The sequence below is a fragment of the Ursus americanus genome, chromosome 34, assembly GCF_024610735.1.
Source record: "Ursus americanus isolate L20-20 chromosome 34, mUrsAme1.1.p, whole genome shotgun sequence".
Taxonomy (NCBI): domain Eukaryota; kingdom Metazoa; phylum Chordata; class Mammalia; order Carnivora; family Ursidae; genus Ursus; species Ursus americanus.
In genome coordinates, this window is record NC_142160.1 from 12,188,375 (window position 1) to 12,204,477 (window position 16,103).

The 16,103-nt window shown below is 42.7% G+C and overlaps 1 protein-coding gene across 1 annotated transcript in view; it reads right to left on the bottom strand.

Annotated features, from left to right (window-relative positions):
- The window catches only part of TRPM3 (transient receptor potential cation channel subfamily M member 3), a gene marked incomplete at its 5' end in the record, with an annotated part of 257,261 nt that overhangs the window by 133,276 nt on the left and 107,882 nt on the right, over positions 1-16,103 (bottom strand). The window lies entirely within an intron of this gene.

Below are 16,103 nucleotides of genomic sequence, written 5' to 3' on the forward strand. Positions count from 1 at the left end.
ATAGATGTGAACAGCTCACTTAATCAATACCCCCTTTGTTGGACATTTATATTGCACCTAATGTCTGATATAAATAACAATGGGATGAATATCATTTAAAAACCTGATCTGTATGTGGCATTCTGTCCTTAGGATAGATTCCCAAAAGCTTGGATCTCTTGTCACAAATTGTCTCACAGCTAGAAATGAGTATTTCAGTACATAATAAGCGAGTTGAAGTGAAACAGAAACAAAAACAAAATCAAAAAACCCAAACCCAAAACAAAACAACAGAAAAACCACTTATGTTGTTCTTGAACCAGATTTCCTGTAACGGCCTCCAACCTGGTCAGTGAAGGTGCTGGACAGAGGGAGGCAACTCTCATCAAGCTCGTTGTACAAAATGGCAGGGGGAAACCGGCGCACTCCACGTTGAGAGTGCGGCCTTCCGATCTAGAGACACAGGAGCTTTGAGCGGGATCAGCTCTTGTCCGCTGTCCATTTGCAGCACTACCAACAACCAGAAGGAGTTTAGGCTCTTGTTTTTGGGAAAAGGGGTCTTGAAAAACAGAATGACCTCATCACTTTCTCCTACTTTCACTTTCCTGACATTTCCTTTAGTCCTTAGCATGCTGCCTTGGTCCCAGGGCAGGGCTGGCTTAAAGAACTGGAAGGTGCAAATGAAATCATTTGGTAAACATGAGCTTTGAAGACTTCTTCTTTTTGTTTTTGTTTTTCTTTTCTTTTCTTTTCTTTTCTTTTCTTTTTTCTTTCTTTCTTCTTCTTCTTCTTTTTTTTTTTACTTCTTAGCACGTTCAGTCATGTCACAGTAAGGAAACTGCTAAATATGGGTCAGAAACTCAACCAAGGCTCCCTGGATCATGACTGACACATCCTTCATAATCTGAGGGGCACTTTGCGATCCTAAGGTGACACATGGGAGGACAGAAAAAGCAGCCCAGCTGATTTTGTGATGAGGGCAAAAAATGGGAACAGGCTAAATTCCTCATCTATTAATTCTTTGGAGAAATTTCAGCAGGGCTCTTTAGGGGGGTTGGAACTATATGACAACCTGTCATCTGCTGTCTCCTGCTTTCAGTTCTTTTCCTGACAATTGACATTACCTCTTTCATTTGTTATATAACCATGTGATATACCTCACTGGGTGTCAACATGACAGATCCTACAGGTCCAGCAATAATATTTCTAGAAGCTTCTTTATATATCGCATGGCCTTGGCTAGCAGAATCAAGAATATTTGTCATCTACCATCTTGTCAGCCAGACAGATGGGTGAAAATTCAATTTGACCTGAAGTATTATTTTCTATCTCAGGAAGCACATTATTAGATTCATGCGCATTTTCTTACATACTAAAAAAAATAATTAGAAATTTCTCTGAGGAGAATATGTAGGACCACAGATGATTTTCAAAGGCCAATGCCATATGGACTTCTTATTGGGGCTGTAGTAACTTTTAGGGGTTATTTGGGTGGCTTTATTTTTTTCATCATTACAAGATAGCTTTGTATCTTTTTTTTCTGACTTCCCTGTTGAATTTATCAAGACACCACATACTTCTGTGATCTCCCACTGGAGAGACAGCCAAGAAAGCAACATAAAGTGCTACAGATGGTGGGGTTCTCTTGTCTCCCCTCTTAAGCCAGTCTAGCTCCCCCAGCAGTGACCTTGTTGTCAGTTTCCGAAGTTGGTAGACAGATGTCCTTGGTGTAGCCCTCTTGCCACCTGCCTGTGTGAATGCTTTCAGATTCCTGGGATTTCTTTGTATGGCTGACAGGATGAGGTTAGTTTCATACGACAGATGTCACATGTCAAAAGGATCTCGGCCTCATCACCTCACTTCTCTGAATCTTGATTTTACCATCAACAACAACAACAAAATAACTTTGACTAGGTGATCACTGGGGCTCTCTTTAGCCTTAGAGAGATCACACAATTTCTTTCTTCATGCTCAGAATGGCAGAAAATCTGCACTGGGGGCATCTAATAGGTTTGGCTTTCTATCTGATACATTAATTCCCTCAAGAACATCCCTAAGAAGGGACCTTGATATTTGTGCATGGTACCACATGAAAACCTTGTTTCCATTTGCTGTGTCACTCTCATCTGTTCATTAGCTTTCGGCAAATTACCATTTTGTATTGAGATGTAACTGACATAATGGTTTATACATTTCAGGTGTATAGTGTGTTGATTTCATACAACTATATATTGCAATAGGATTACCACTGTACTATTAGCCAATGATATGATCCAGCAATCCCACTTCTGAGGATACATCCAAAGGAAATGAAAACAGGATGTCAAAAAGATATCTGCATTCCTGTGTTCATGCAGCATTATTCACATAGCCAAGATACGGAAGCAACCTGAGTGTCTGTCAACAGATGAATGGATGATAACACACACAATGGAATATTATTCAGCCTTGAGAAAGAAGGACATCCTGCCATTTGTGGCAACATGGCTGGGCCTTGAGGGTATTATGCTAAGTGAGATAAGTGAGACAGAGAAAGACAAATACTGTATGATATCACTTACATTTGGAATCTAAAAAAGCCAAACTCACAGAAACAAATTACCATCCTTAAAACGTTCCCGTTTTATGTCGTTGAGCCAAGGCTCCGTAATCTCTGTCCATGCAATGAATACCATATTGGTGATATTCACACGCCCAGCTCTAATGCCTCTGGAATTAGCCATAACCCTTCCCCTGTTCAGGAAGAGCTGTTACTCCCAGGGTAACACCTATACTCATTACCGTGAACCCTGGGGCCTTCCTGGTCTAGCCCCTGAGTATGTTTCACAGCCCCCCACAGCCCTCCCGATGCCGACTCGGTTTATGCTCTGGCTCAGAGAGGACAGACTGTGTATGGAACCGAGCTTTAGAATCCTTCGGACTCCAAAGTGAATCACGCCAGCTGACAGATGTGCAATCTCAGGTTACTGCCGAGGCGCTCCTGCAAGTCTCTGAGCTTCAGGTTTTTTCTGTGCGAGAAGCAGGGAGAGCTCCTGGTCTCAGCATTATTGCAGAGCTTTCTGTGGGATCAACTTTTAAAACCATACAGCGCAGTTCTTAGTATCTCGTGTGGGCTTCATGATTGTTCATTCCCTTCCCATTTGCTAAGCTGGGCATGTTCCCTGGGCCTGCTCCCTCTCCCATGCCAGTGGCTCTGTCCTCTCTGTTCTCCCTCATGATGTGTCTGGTCCTTTCAGCTTTGCCTGACTATCCGCCCTCATCCTCTCAGGCACCGTTCAAGGATCAGCTCTTGTGAGCCCGTCTTCAGTCAAAGCAGCCTTCCCTGGGGTTAGGTGTCCGTCCTCTGTACTGACACCTCTGTCACCGTGCTGACACTATTCTACAAACCATGTCACCGTCTGTGACAGCGATACTACTCAGGTTGTTTGTTGTGTATTTACAACGTGACAAACGCTGTGCAAAGCAGTTCACAGACAGGCTTTGGCTGACCCCACAAAAATCTATCATCTAGTTTCTATGAGGATTCCCATTTCCCAGATGATGACCTGGAGGCCAGGGAGGTTAGATACCATTTGGAAGGCCATGCAGTCAGGAAAAGCTGGGGTGCATTCAAAGCCAGGTGGCCTGGTTTGAGAGCATGGTCTCCTGTTTGCTTGTCTCCCTCCTTCAACAGTCTCTGATTTCTTGGAAGGCAAGGACCCTTCTTCCATCTCTACATTCCTGTTACCCAGTAGCATGCTTGGCATGTTGTGGGTGCCCGATGGCTGTGGAATGAATCCATTCCAAGTTCAAATCTGGCCTGTGGTTTTTAGATGGGGACAGTGTATGACAAAGGCTCTCTCCTTGACCAAAGTTTAGCCTGGCTTCTCTGAACCCTCTTCTCTACCAGGCTCCAAACTTCAGGCTTCCATGTTCATCTTGACATGGCCCTGTTTTAGCAAGAATCCTCTACCCTCAGTATCTGATCACGCTCTATATTTGGCCAAATTCCTTATCCACTACCATCCCCCAGTGATATCTTAGCACCATGGCCTGCCTTCAGCAAGAACCTTGTTAGGTCTGTTGTGCAAGAATCCTCCTATCCTGTTAGTCATTTCCCATCCATTGACCCCCTCCCTCTACCCCTCGACCTAAATTCTCACTTTTCTTTTTTCTATCCAGAGTTGAGCCCAATCCCTCTCTCCTGCTGCAAAACCTCAGTGCATAGTTTCTTGAATAAAGGCTTCCTTACTGTCTTTAACAAGCATCAGAATATTTTTGTCTTTAACATATCTGAGACTGAACTGTCCTAATTGGATTCCAGAAAGGCAGGGCTGGGGTCTTAGATGCTCAGCGTCTGGGTTTGGGTATCTATGTATCTCTGCATTGTCTGTCATCCAGAGGCCGGTCAGGTTTCTACCTAATATCCATCCCCAGTCTCACCAGTAACGACAAGACAAGCTCAGCGCTATATTCCAAGGGCACCGAGGTGCTAAAGGATTAGGACTCATTTCACATGTACCCTGCAGGCTAATCAGAAGCAAATTTGATGCTGCCTGTTGGTCAAGAACTTCCCCAATGTGGTCATAAGAAGCAATATTAAATTAAATTCCTAGCCTGAACGAGAGGGGAAAGAAAGAAACCCCCCCGGGTGGCTTTGTGGTTGAGTACACAAACCCATGTTGGAAGGACATGTTGGACCAATGCTGGGACATCCTGGAGTATGTGTCTGACCCAAGATAATCCTGAATTTTATGTGTTTGTTTGAATGAATGTATTTGAAAGCATCTGCAAGTGGAGATACAAGAAGGTATTTTAGTATGATGATTCCTGTCTTAAAACAACGGTAGTTAAGAGAGAAAATGACAAAGATTATTTACTGAGAGTCAGACCTTGTCTAGGCCCTCCTCTGCCTTTAAGTTTGCCTGCCTGCCTGCCTGGGGCTGCGCTCCTCCCCTGGTTCCTGTGGGCCTGGCCGGCAGGCCCGGGAGCAGAGAAAACCCCTTGTTTCTGTATACAATGCCCAGCCTGGGGATGCTGCCTTTTTTCTCTCTTCCTTTTTGCAGGTCTTATTTTCAGTGTGTGCTCTCTCCACAACTTCATTTCTAGAAGAATGAGAAGCAAGAGCTTCCTTTGTCACAAGACAAGAATGAAAATACGAAGGGAAACAAAAAGCAGCCCCAGTAGGTTTTCCCCTTAAACCAGCCTGGCAAATTAAAAATAAAGCTGGTAGAATGGGAGGCCTCCCCTGCATTTTCTGGCCGACAATGGCAGGACATGACATTTGTTCAATGGTAAAAGGGAGTATGAGTCCAGGGCCCATCTACTGTCATATTCTACCAGCCTACAGTGAACCTCATTTTGAAGAGTTTTCTGTTCTCTCAAATGGGACTGATTTGAGGAAAGCACAATTCAGTTTACCAGCTCCATTGTTTCTCTCTAAACCCAAGTAATCCCTTTCTCCTCCCTGGGCCAAAATGGACACATGTCCCGGTATCCTTCCATTGAATGGCTGAGTTCATTCTCCTTGTTTCTCATTGCACAAGCCACAGCTGCTAACTATCCCAGGGTCAAAACTCTTAGCATAATAAATTGAGGCCAAACGAGGGTCTGGCCACCGCTTGCCCTCTCCCCACCAAACTACAGGCCACTATGTCAGGACTGTTGACTTCTTGGAGCATGACTGTTTAGGAGGGATAACTTTTGTCTCACGTGGAGCAATTCTTTCCTCCCTGTCTCCCTTAGAGTTGCTTTACTGTTCCATATCATATGTTCCAGGTCATAGGCACGTATGTCCAACGGGAGAACATTTGGGGAGAAACAGAGAGTCAAAGATGCTCAAAATCAGAACCCTGTGATGAACAGCATGAGAAAATTCTATCCAGGTTCAGAATATAAGGACTAAAGAGACAAAGGTCATTTCTGGCTGGTGTGACTCAAGAAGACTTCGACAAGGAGGCCAGGATTTGGTCTGAGTATTGTGGGGTAGTTTGAATTTTAATAGGGAAGTGTGGTGTTGGGAGGAGCAGGAAGACGAAAAGGGTAAGAGAAAATAAGAGAGAAGTAAACATTAAAATATTACATACAAATATTCAATTTAGCTGGAGCCCTGGGTGACTCATGAAGCAAGCCTAGAAGGGGACGTTGAGGCTAAGCTTTGAATGATCTTCAGGCTTAAGGAATTTGGACAGAATTCAGAATACACAAGGCCTGGTGCCCAGCACCTTATACCTGTTACCTTGTGAATCCTCACATCAACCCTATGAGGCTAAGAGATTAAACCGATTACCCAGAGTGCTTAGCTGGGACATGACCGGCAAGATTGGATCTCAGGTCTGTGCAGCTCTAAAGGCTGTGCCCCTAGCCTCTCTAAGCTATCTTGCTGAAGTCAAAGGCTATCAGGTGCAAATTAATCTCGGGGTGGGGGGATGGGAGTTGGGGCCCGGCTTCAGAGCTGTTGCAGCAGGCCTGAGATGAGTACCAAGGGCCTGGATTAGCGGGTGGCTGTATGACGGGGAGGAGGCACACACGAGGGGCGTCAGGGAGAATCACGAGGTGGGTTGACCTTCAGGGGTCAAGAGTCAGGGAGGAAGCAAAGATGACTCTTAGATTTTCAGCCTTGGTGCTGACAGTGTGGGGCTGCTCTTAACAGAGACAGAAGCCAGGATGATCTGGGGGAAGGTGAGGAGTTTATCCATAATTTCTATCCTTTTTGACTCAAAGGCTGACCCGGGGCAGAGCCTGCCAGGCAGGGGGTGATTCGGACAGCGCTCGGCCTTGCACTGAAACCCAAACTACTGGAGTCTCTGTTGCCCACATGCACTCCAAACCTTTGCACTGGTGAGCAGAAAGAATGAACTCTGTGAAAGTGCCTCTCAGGAGAGCTACGCCACAGCCCTGGGGAGGTTCTGAAGAGAGCGTCTGAATCTGGCAAACCTTAGAGGCTGTCAATAGCTTTTAAGGGTATAATTGCCGCAGAGCAATGTGTGTGTATGAGGAGAACCCCAAGACCGAAAACAGAACTCTCATCAAACTGCTCTTTTGCTTTGCAAAACTGGAGGGAGGTTTTACACGTATGCACTTGCCTATCGCGGCCATAGGAAGGCGTGTGCACACACACGCACACACACGCACACAGTGGTTCTGAGTCATGTGACTAGGCCATGTTAAATATGCCAACCATTGTCCCCGAACGCAACTCTGTACCAATTTGAGTGTGTTTCTCTTGGACGGCAGAATGTACTTTCTAACCAGCCCTGCGTTCCCACAGAGAACCCTCAGAAAGATGTTCGGCTTTGTAATCACCACGTCAATCAAATGCCAGCATTTTTCCACACACCCGTTACACTGATTGTCCAGTTACACAATATTATCTATCCTATTTAGAGATATAAAGAATGAAGTCTTCCACAGAAGAGAATTTTCTAGTTAAGTATGGATTATCCCTTAATGCCAAGTAAAAACGCATTAATTCTCTTGAGTGGAAACTTTTCTACAATGGAATGGACACATCTGTCTTCTTAGACAACATTAAATACAACGAAAATTCTTTTTTTTTTTTCTTGTGGCATGATTTAGTGGTGTTCTCGTTGACAAGAGAGGTAGGTCTATTTGGCCGCTATCTAAATGGCCCAGCCTTCTCACATTGAGAGCTCCTCTATCTGCTATTTATAGATTCTGGACACTCGGCCTGGCTAACTCTTCTGACAAGGCTCATTCATTATGCCTCCCGCTTTCTGGCTGCAAAGGGCAGGACGACCAGGCTAAGCTGGAGTAGAAGTGTGGTGGTTTCTGTGGCATTTCATGCCTATGACCATGTGGGATTTTGTGCACCGATTGTCTGATATCAATGCTGACATTCAGAGAAGTCTTTTTTTCCCCCCCCATTTCTTATTTCCTGGCTAAGAGTAGTGGACGTTACTGTATAAGAGATCTTTCGGTAAATTAGGTATTGTCATTTTTTTTTTTTTTTTTTAGCCGGCAAATTTTCTAATTAATTTTATTTCAGCTCCTCCTGCTATTCCCTGCTGGGAGTACGGACACTGAACATTTCTAGACTCTTAAGGGGAGCAGCTGCTAAGGAAAATCAGCACCTCTGCCTAAGATGGGAGCGGAAATGAGCCCTTCCTGAAAATAATAGCAGCTGTGCTGTGCAGGTGCGCCTCTAAACATTCGGTACCTATGACTCTCGTGGACTCTTCCGCATGACCCTCAGTGTCATCATTCCTGTGTTCCAGTAGAGACACCCGAGGCTTGAAAAAGTCCAGTAACTCATTCAAAGTCACAGAGCTGGCTTTCCCAGGCTGCGCTCTCAGACACGACAGGGGTGAAGACCTCCCCATTCTGCCAGGTGGCTCATTAGAATTTCCAGGATTCTATGGAGGGACAGAAGAAGGAATGGCAGGCACACCAAGGCCAGAGGTAGTGTTTCATCGCTGATGCCCATGGCCACGGCTTCCACCCAAGTAAAGACCTGCTGGAAGTAGGGGTGGGGCAGCAGAGGCCTGCCGGTGCCACCAGAGGCCTGATGGCTCTCAGGCTCCCTGACCAGCCACCCTGTCACGGGAGCCTCATTTCCCTTTGTTGGTGCCACGTGGTCATCTACTCAGTGGGCTGGAAGGAAGAGAAAAGCCCAGCAGAAAGAAATAGTCATGGCGGTTGGCCCATCTCCCTTGTGTTCTCTAAAGGTCAGAATTCATCTCTTAGTTCCTGGAAAACCAGCAACTCAGAGGAGAGGGTGGGAAGAACCTGATTACGAAGAGATGCAATTGCCACCCAGCCTCGACCTTTCTCTCTCCTGCTTTGGCAAGAGCACCTACTGATTGGTCAGATGATCCAAACAGATTCTATCACTGATCAGCAGCTCCTTTGGACTTTGCTTTTTTGAATAGAGAATTCCCTAGGTGCCCAGCAGGAGAATAGCGGAATAAAGCAAGCTGCTAAAGAAAGTCAAATTCCCAAAAATAGGCATGGGAGGACGGCATGCAAAGGTGTATATTTTTAGCTAGCAATTATAAAGCTACTGCATTTAATCGAGGTGACAGTGGTGCAAAGTAATTATTTTCTGTCCAGCATCTGTCTTTGAGCCTGTCGCTCTGCTGTTCACTCCGGACATCAGTGAGAGATGGTTCTCTGCTTTTTAACCTTTTCCTTTTCAGCGCATTGCAGTGAAACATCACATGGCTTGAAAGTATGTATGCGTAGATGCATGGGAACATTCAAGGGACAGTGAAATGCTGAGTTCCTCTTTCGTACATTTCTTTTGGTTATATTTTCAGCCTCCCCGTCTCTTTCCCTTTTCGTTCTTTCTCTCCCTTCCTTCTTTCCTTCCTTCCAAAAATACGAAGGCACTGTGCAATATATACAATATATACATATATACATTTAAAGGCTCCTAGTTAACATGTGCACATATACATATTAATCATATTTAATATTATATTCTCTATATATTAATAATATAATAACTAATTATCAATAATTAATGTGTACATATATATATATATACACACACACACAGTTAAAATATTAACAGAACCTTTAAAGTGCCAGCACATAGTCACCTTAGAGGCTCAGGTGTTGATTAGGCTTAGGTGTTCCTTAGAGCTTCCTAGCTGATGTGTGTTAGATGCACACAGATATTATATATAACACATTCACGCATACCTACACATGCCTAGGAATATATCTCTATTATCTACATCTGTTTATGTACTGTGCCTGCCTTTACGATCACTTCCTCTTTATCTCATGTTTTGGATAATTGAGTACATACAACTTAATCAAAGCTTTACTAAAGTTTAGTGATACTGTGATACTTTTTTTTTTTTTAAAGATTTTATTTATTTATTTGACAGAGATAGAGACAGCCAGCGAGAGAGGGAACACAAGTGGGGGGAGTGGGAGAGGAAGAAGCAGGCTCCTAGCGGAGGAGCCTGATGTGGGGCTCGATCCCGTAACGCCGGGATCACGCCCTGAGCCGAAGGCAGACGCTTAACCGCTGTGCCACCCAGGTGCCCCAGTGATACTGTGATTCTACAGAGATACTTGTTTCTATGGAATAGGAACTATATAGATTAGGTAAGGCTCAGTTCTAAGTTTAGAACCTTAAAAACTGCAATTTTATTAGTTAAAAGAATAAACATAGTTTTTACAAGATAATAAGAATGTACCTGAGATATATATATAATATATATATATATATTTTTCTAGCCATAGTGGTACAAAATAAGAAGCAATAGGATATATTAACAGCTGAGTAAAGCTAAATGTAGCCGTGGGGAAAAATTGTAAAATTAGGTACTATTTAGTGGGTCCCTCAAATTCCGAATGAAAAGAAAATTAGTGGGTTTATATTAGGTAAAATGGACAATTCTAATTCCTTGAAAGGAAACCAGGTTTTGTATTTATTTACCATTTAGAAAAGAAAAACCTAGTTTTTATTAGGTAGTAGAGTCTATTTGAGAGCATGACACTGCTGTGTCTCTTCATAATTATACTGTCAATCTGAAAGGGCAGGTAAGGCCAAGTTCATGGACACCATAACTCCATGAGCCTAAGACCTGACAGAAGTGAGGCAGGCAGTCCCTGATATAAATTAGGCAATGGGAAGAAGATTTTTTTTTTCCTAAAGAAGAAATATCATGGAGTGACAAATCCTTTACTGACTCAAGACACTATCTTATCAAGTATCACTCACCAACTTTTACAAAAGGTCACATAGGCTCAGTCAGTTAAGCATCCAACTCTTGATCTCAGCTCAGGTCTTGATCTCAGGGTCGTGAGTTCAAGCCCCGTGTCGGGCTCCACACTGGGTGTAGAGCCTAGTTAAAAAACTTAAAAAAAAAAAAAGGCCATCTAAAGCATGACCACCTTGCCACTAGGAATGAACGAGGAAGACCGCCCACAGCCACCAGCATCCCTAATACTGCCAAGAAAGGAGGAGGCTTGTGAACATTTTCCAGGTTGCTTGGCTTTTTGAGTCTGTCTGTCAGGCTAGTTCAGCTTCTCTAAGAATTCCCAGATGTGACAGGCAGTCAACAGCTTTGCTGGGTCTGACAAGTTTCATTTCAGAGTCCAGCTTGTAATTTCAAGTAGGACGGCTGTTGTTAGAGGTCCAATCAACTCCAGGTTTCAATTGCTTTCAAGCATGGCTTCATTGAACACACTCAGCAATGACAGAACCACCCAGGCCAGTGTGGCAAAGACTGGGGGAAAGAACTCGAAAGTCCCTTAAAGCAAAAGGATATTTTAGCAGCTTTCTGAAACAAGCATTCTAAATGCACCTTTTCATAGTGAAGGATCCTATACTTTCTGATATGCAAGAGGAAAGGAGGTATTTCTGGAACTGGGATGGAATCCAGGGGGAGGACTTCATCTTTATCACTCGTACCTTACTTATGCTGACTTGTGAAAGAATTTTGGACGCTCCTGCTTTCACTCCAGCTCAAATTTTTGTTGGTTTTTACCTACAGTTTTTTTAAACGATCAGGTTTTTAACTTTTACAAATATTTGACTAGATGTCCATCCAAAGAAGTTAAGAAAATGGCATTCCACATTTTACACATGTTTGATACATGCATTATATCACACATTAAACAGACATACTAACTACACACATGGAATTTTCCAGAATTGTCCCTATTTCAAATATTCCACCCAGTTAGTAGCTCACATCCAAGGCCATCTAGTCTAGATTTTAGTACTGAAACTATGGTTTCTGGACCCATATGATCCACTGTGCTGGCTCTAAGAGTGATGTTCAGATTTTGATTTAGTAGATATTTGCTGAACACCTTCTCCAGGTGTTGGTGTTTCAACTCAATATTTAGTGAAATCAGAGTTCCTTTATTATGTGGGATACGGCGTATTATTTTTTCCTGATTGGCCTCCCCAACACATGATGGATGGATTGCAACACTCTTGACTGAAACATTTGATGCATAGAACCTTTTGGAGAAAATCTTTTATAAGTTTCAATATAGAATACTTACTATTATATAACACAATTTTGTTATGACATTCAATTTTATCATAACATAACATGTTAGAGATAATATCAAAGATAACTATATAATATTTTGGGCCACTTAACAGGCTCTGTGGTCTTGAGCATGTCATCTGCTTTACAGATGATGACAGTAACAAGATTATGAATCACTAAACTCTACCTCTGAAACGAATAATACACTATATGTTAATTAAATGGAATTTAAATAAAAAGAAAGTAAATTAATATGTATAACACAGTCAGAAAAGACCATGACATATTCTTGGAGAAACTGAACTAGCTTGAATAGATGGGCTCAAAAAACGAAGCCACCTAGAAAATGTAAGTGTTCAGTAACTTTTGTTGCTATTATTGTCATTATTTAAAGCCCTGATTTCCTCACTGGTACACTGAATGGGTACTTTAATCTACATGATCCCCTACAGTTTTTTCTCTTGTTGTGGTGTCCTTTAACTTCCTAGGGAGTGACCCATATCCTAGATGAGTCGGCCACCGTAGCAAATAGAAGCATAAGAATGACTATTCTGTCTCTATGCTTTTTTTTTTTTAATAATGCCAGAATGATGAAATGATCAGCCCCAGGTAATTTCCCCTGGGGGCTTAACTACTTGGCCTAACTTTGAATACTTTGGAAATCCAGAAGGAGAGAGACCCCACTCAGCCTTAACGGAGAGCAGAACAGCTTGTCAATTGGTTGTTTTAGCTCCCTGGAGGCTCATTCTGACATGGCAATTTTATGTTATAAATTCGGGAGAATGTTTGGACAGGCTGAGGGCCAGTTGTTCCAACAACTGCTACTGTAAATCCTTCATTCCCCAAGTAGTTGCTCTCTTTCTTAGGTTGTCCTCCTATGCAGAATAAATGCTAGTCCTGGGGGCTGTAAACTGTTTAAAATTAGGCTTTGAGCTAGTGAATATGGTCTCTCCTAAAAAAGATATTTTTTTTCTTATATTTCCCAGTATTTTGCCTCCACCAAACTTGAGGGCTATATTTCTCGCTTCCAAATGCATAGAAAAAGTATTAAAAAAAATAATGGCGAGAGACGAAGCAGTTAAGAAGATATGGGTGTTTTTGTTCATTTGTTTGCTTTAGAGAACTGTCCAGAAAAGGAAAAAAATACTATTCATCAGTAGCTCAATTTCAGTGGAGTTTTACAAAATGAACCACTTCTGATCAGACGTGGATTTATTGGTAGCACTGCTGGCAAAACAATTCAAAAGGAAAAGAAAGACAAGAGAGAAATAGAGCCTACGTGAGAGGAGGCATGAAGGGGGATTCTCTTTGGTGGTTCTAGTTGGTGTCTACCACTGTCCCTGACATAGCCTTTGTTGCATGTAAAGAATAACGCCGAACCATGACTATGCAATAATAGGTCATTGTTTTGTTGGTCAGCAGCTGGTATGGAGGTAACCTTTCTGGTTGTCTCACACTCAGCAAACAGGAAACTTACAATGGGACTTTTTCCAGGGCCAACATCAGAACCACTTTCATGGAGAATGCAAATCCCATCAAGGTAAGACTGGCAGGAATACATCCGTGAAAGACTGCATTTATCACCGATGTCAAGGCTAGGCTGGGTCTTCATATTTCTTTTTGTCACATGATTTCTGCTAATCCTGTGGCTCCTTCACACAGACTGCATATGCAGGGGACAAACGTTCCCTGGGAGGCTTTGACCAAGGTCAAATCCCACTATGTCTAAAATTCCATGACCCTCTCCAACTCAGCAAATCACCCAACACAATGTTTGGATATTACATGAATTAGAATAAATTATATAAACTTCACGAGTGAAAAGGGTCCAGTAGTAAGGGCCATTTCTGCATTATCATATTTAACAAGCATCCTTTGTTCAAGTGCTGGAATATTGTGCAGTTTTCAGTTGATGCTCATACACCGCATTCATGTGCAATTTTAATGGTTAGGAAGGCTTTGTTTAAGGTTGACGTAGGGTTGGCCCACTACTAAATCCAAAGTGTTTAAAGTGTTTCAGTAGAGTTCATAATAGTGATAATTCACAATATTGATAATAGGATGACCACAAAGTTAATTCTTGCCCAGGCAGACACCTTACAGAAAGCGGGTTTGAGAATCATGGTGGAAAGGGGAGAAGTAGCTGTTGGTAGCACTGACTGGTATCCTTATAACCAGACACCTACTCTTTTCTAAAAGTATGGGTAGGAGGGCTTAGGTGCATGAGCCGTGTCTCTTCCTGAGTTTAAAACTCAACCTAATGTTTTTAGTGGGGGTATCCCTGGTTCTACCTTAAACATGTATGTTTATGAACTACATGAAACAATGCAAGTGCTTTAATGCTAAATGCAAAATCTCGTACAAATATACACATGATTACGACGGTGTTTAAAACAAATCTAAAAACTTACAAATAGGAAAAAATCATCTTAGAAGCAAATTTAACAAAAGTCATCGTGCTTGTGGGGCTGTGGGCAATATTTTTCCTCCTTCTATTTTGTGGTAGTCTCTCCATTGATAATAAACATATTTTTAATCAGCATGTATTGTTTTCACAACGGAAAAAATTAACTGGATCAAAGCTACGTCCACACTCAAGTTCAAGGTGATTGTTCCCTGAGAGCTGTGAAATTAATGTGAAGTATGGAAGAAGACTGACCACGTCAATGAATCGCAGAACCCAAGAGAGGCAGTGCTGGCTGGGAGCCAGAAGTCATTTAGATTGTGTATTTCATCTAATCAAGTCATTGGAAGGTGAGATTTTTAGGCTGGAGAATTAAAAGCCAGTCCTTCTTAACATTAGCCGAGAGAAGTGGAAAGTACTCAAGATGTTTCTTCAAACAAGTCTGGATTCAAATCTTGAGGCTGCTACTTAACCCACCCCGTCCCTTGGGTAAATCACTTAACCTCTCTCAGCTTTAAAGAGGAGAGATGACAATAATACCTAGGAGTTAAGGTAGTTTTCCAATTTATATGTGGGGGGTGGGGTGGGGGGATAGGGAATATGTATAATTTCCTGGTATCTCATATGCACCCAATAAATGGCAGCTTTTAAACATTATTATTTGAATCTCTTTGATTTCTCAGTTGCCCCCAGGCCAAAAGTATTTCAATGTCATTTCTCTTGGGTTTAGAAGAGAATGAAGGTAATTACCAAAATCTCTGTCCTGCATCTTCCAGTACAGAAGAGGGTAAATATTTAAGGTCATGGAATTTTTTTATGGACGAGAGTTATTGTGATACCATCCCTTGATCTCTGTCCTCCTCCAGGCTCCCCATTTTTTTAGATGGCAAAATTCCTCAAAAACATTTTTTATTCTCACTTGTTTCTACTTCTCGCAAGTCTCTTTCTTTCTTGAATGCACTGTGTTCGGGATTTCCTTTCATACTACCACTGAAATCGCACTTCTCAAGGTCACCAGCGAAATCCATCTTGCTAAATCTGGTGGCAAATTTTTAATCCTGGTGGTACTTCATATATTAGCACAAGACCATTCCCTCTTCTGCCCCATGTATTTGTTATTTCTTTACTATCTCTTCCCCACTGGCACATAGGCTGCCTGAGGATTGGTACTCCTGTAGCCCCAGCCCCTCAAATACTGTTGGGCACGTAGCAGGCACTCAAGAAATGAATGAAAAACTGCAAAAGTAGTTTGTTGAACAGAAGAGTATCGCAGGTAACACACAGACTCTAGCTTGCTCTGGGTGATTTAAAAGGGGACCCTAAATGGAATGTGAATGAATGCTCCAACCTGAAGCCCACCCCATGGACACCATGGGGATTTCCTGAATACATTCTGGACTTCTGTTTGATGCTCATCATTTATTGGCATGTGTGATGATCTGGCTTTTTTTTAAAAAAATGCATTTCCTGCCTGAATTTTCCTGCAGTGAGCTTTCTGCATATGCCTGTGTTGATTTGTGGACAATGTGTGCTGTGCCTGGCATCTGCTCTGCTAGCCGCCCCTTTGTGTGCCCGTGCCCACAGGGCATCTGGGAGTTTGCTGGTTTGTTGTAAGGAGGTTTGGAAAATTCTCCTCCCTGAGCCCTCTGGCTTCCCCTACTGGGGCTGAGAAAGCTACCAAGGACTGCCAGGCTGGCAGAGTGACAACATCAGCCCACACACAGAGCTAAAGCAGCTGCAGTGGGGATGGAGAACTT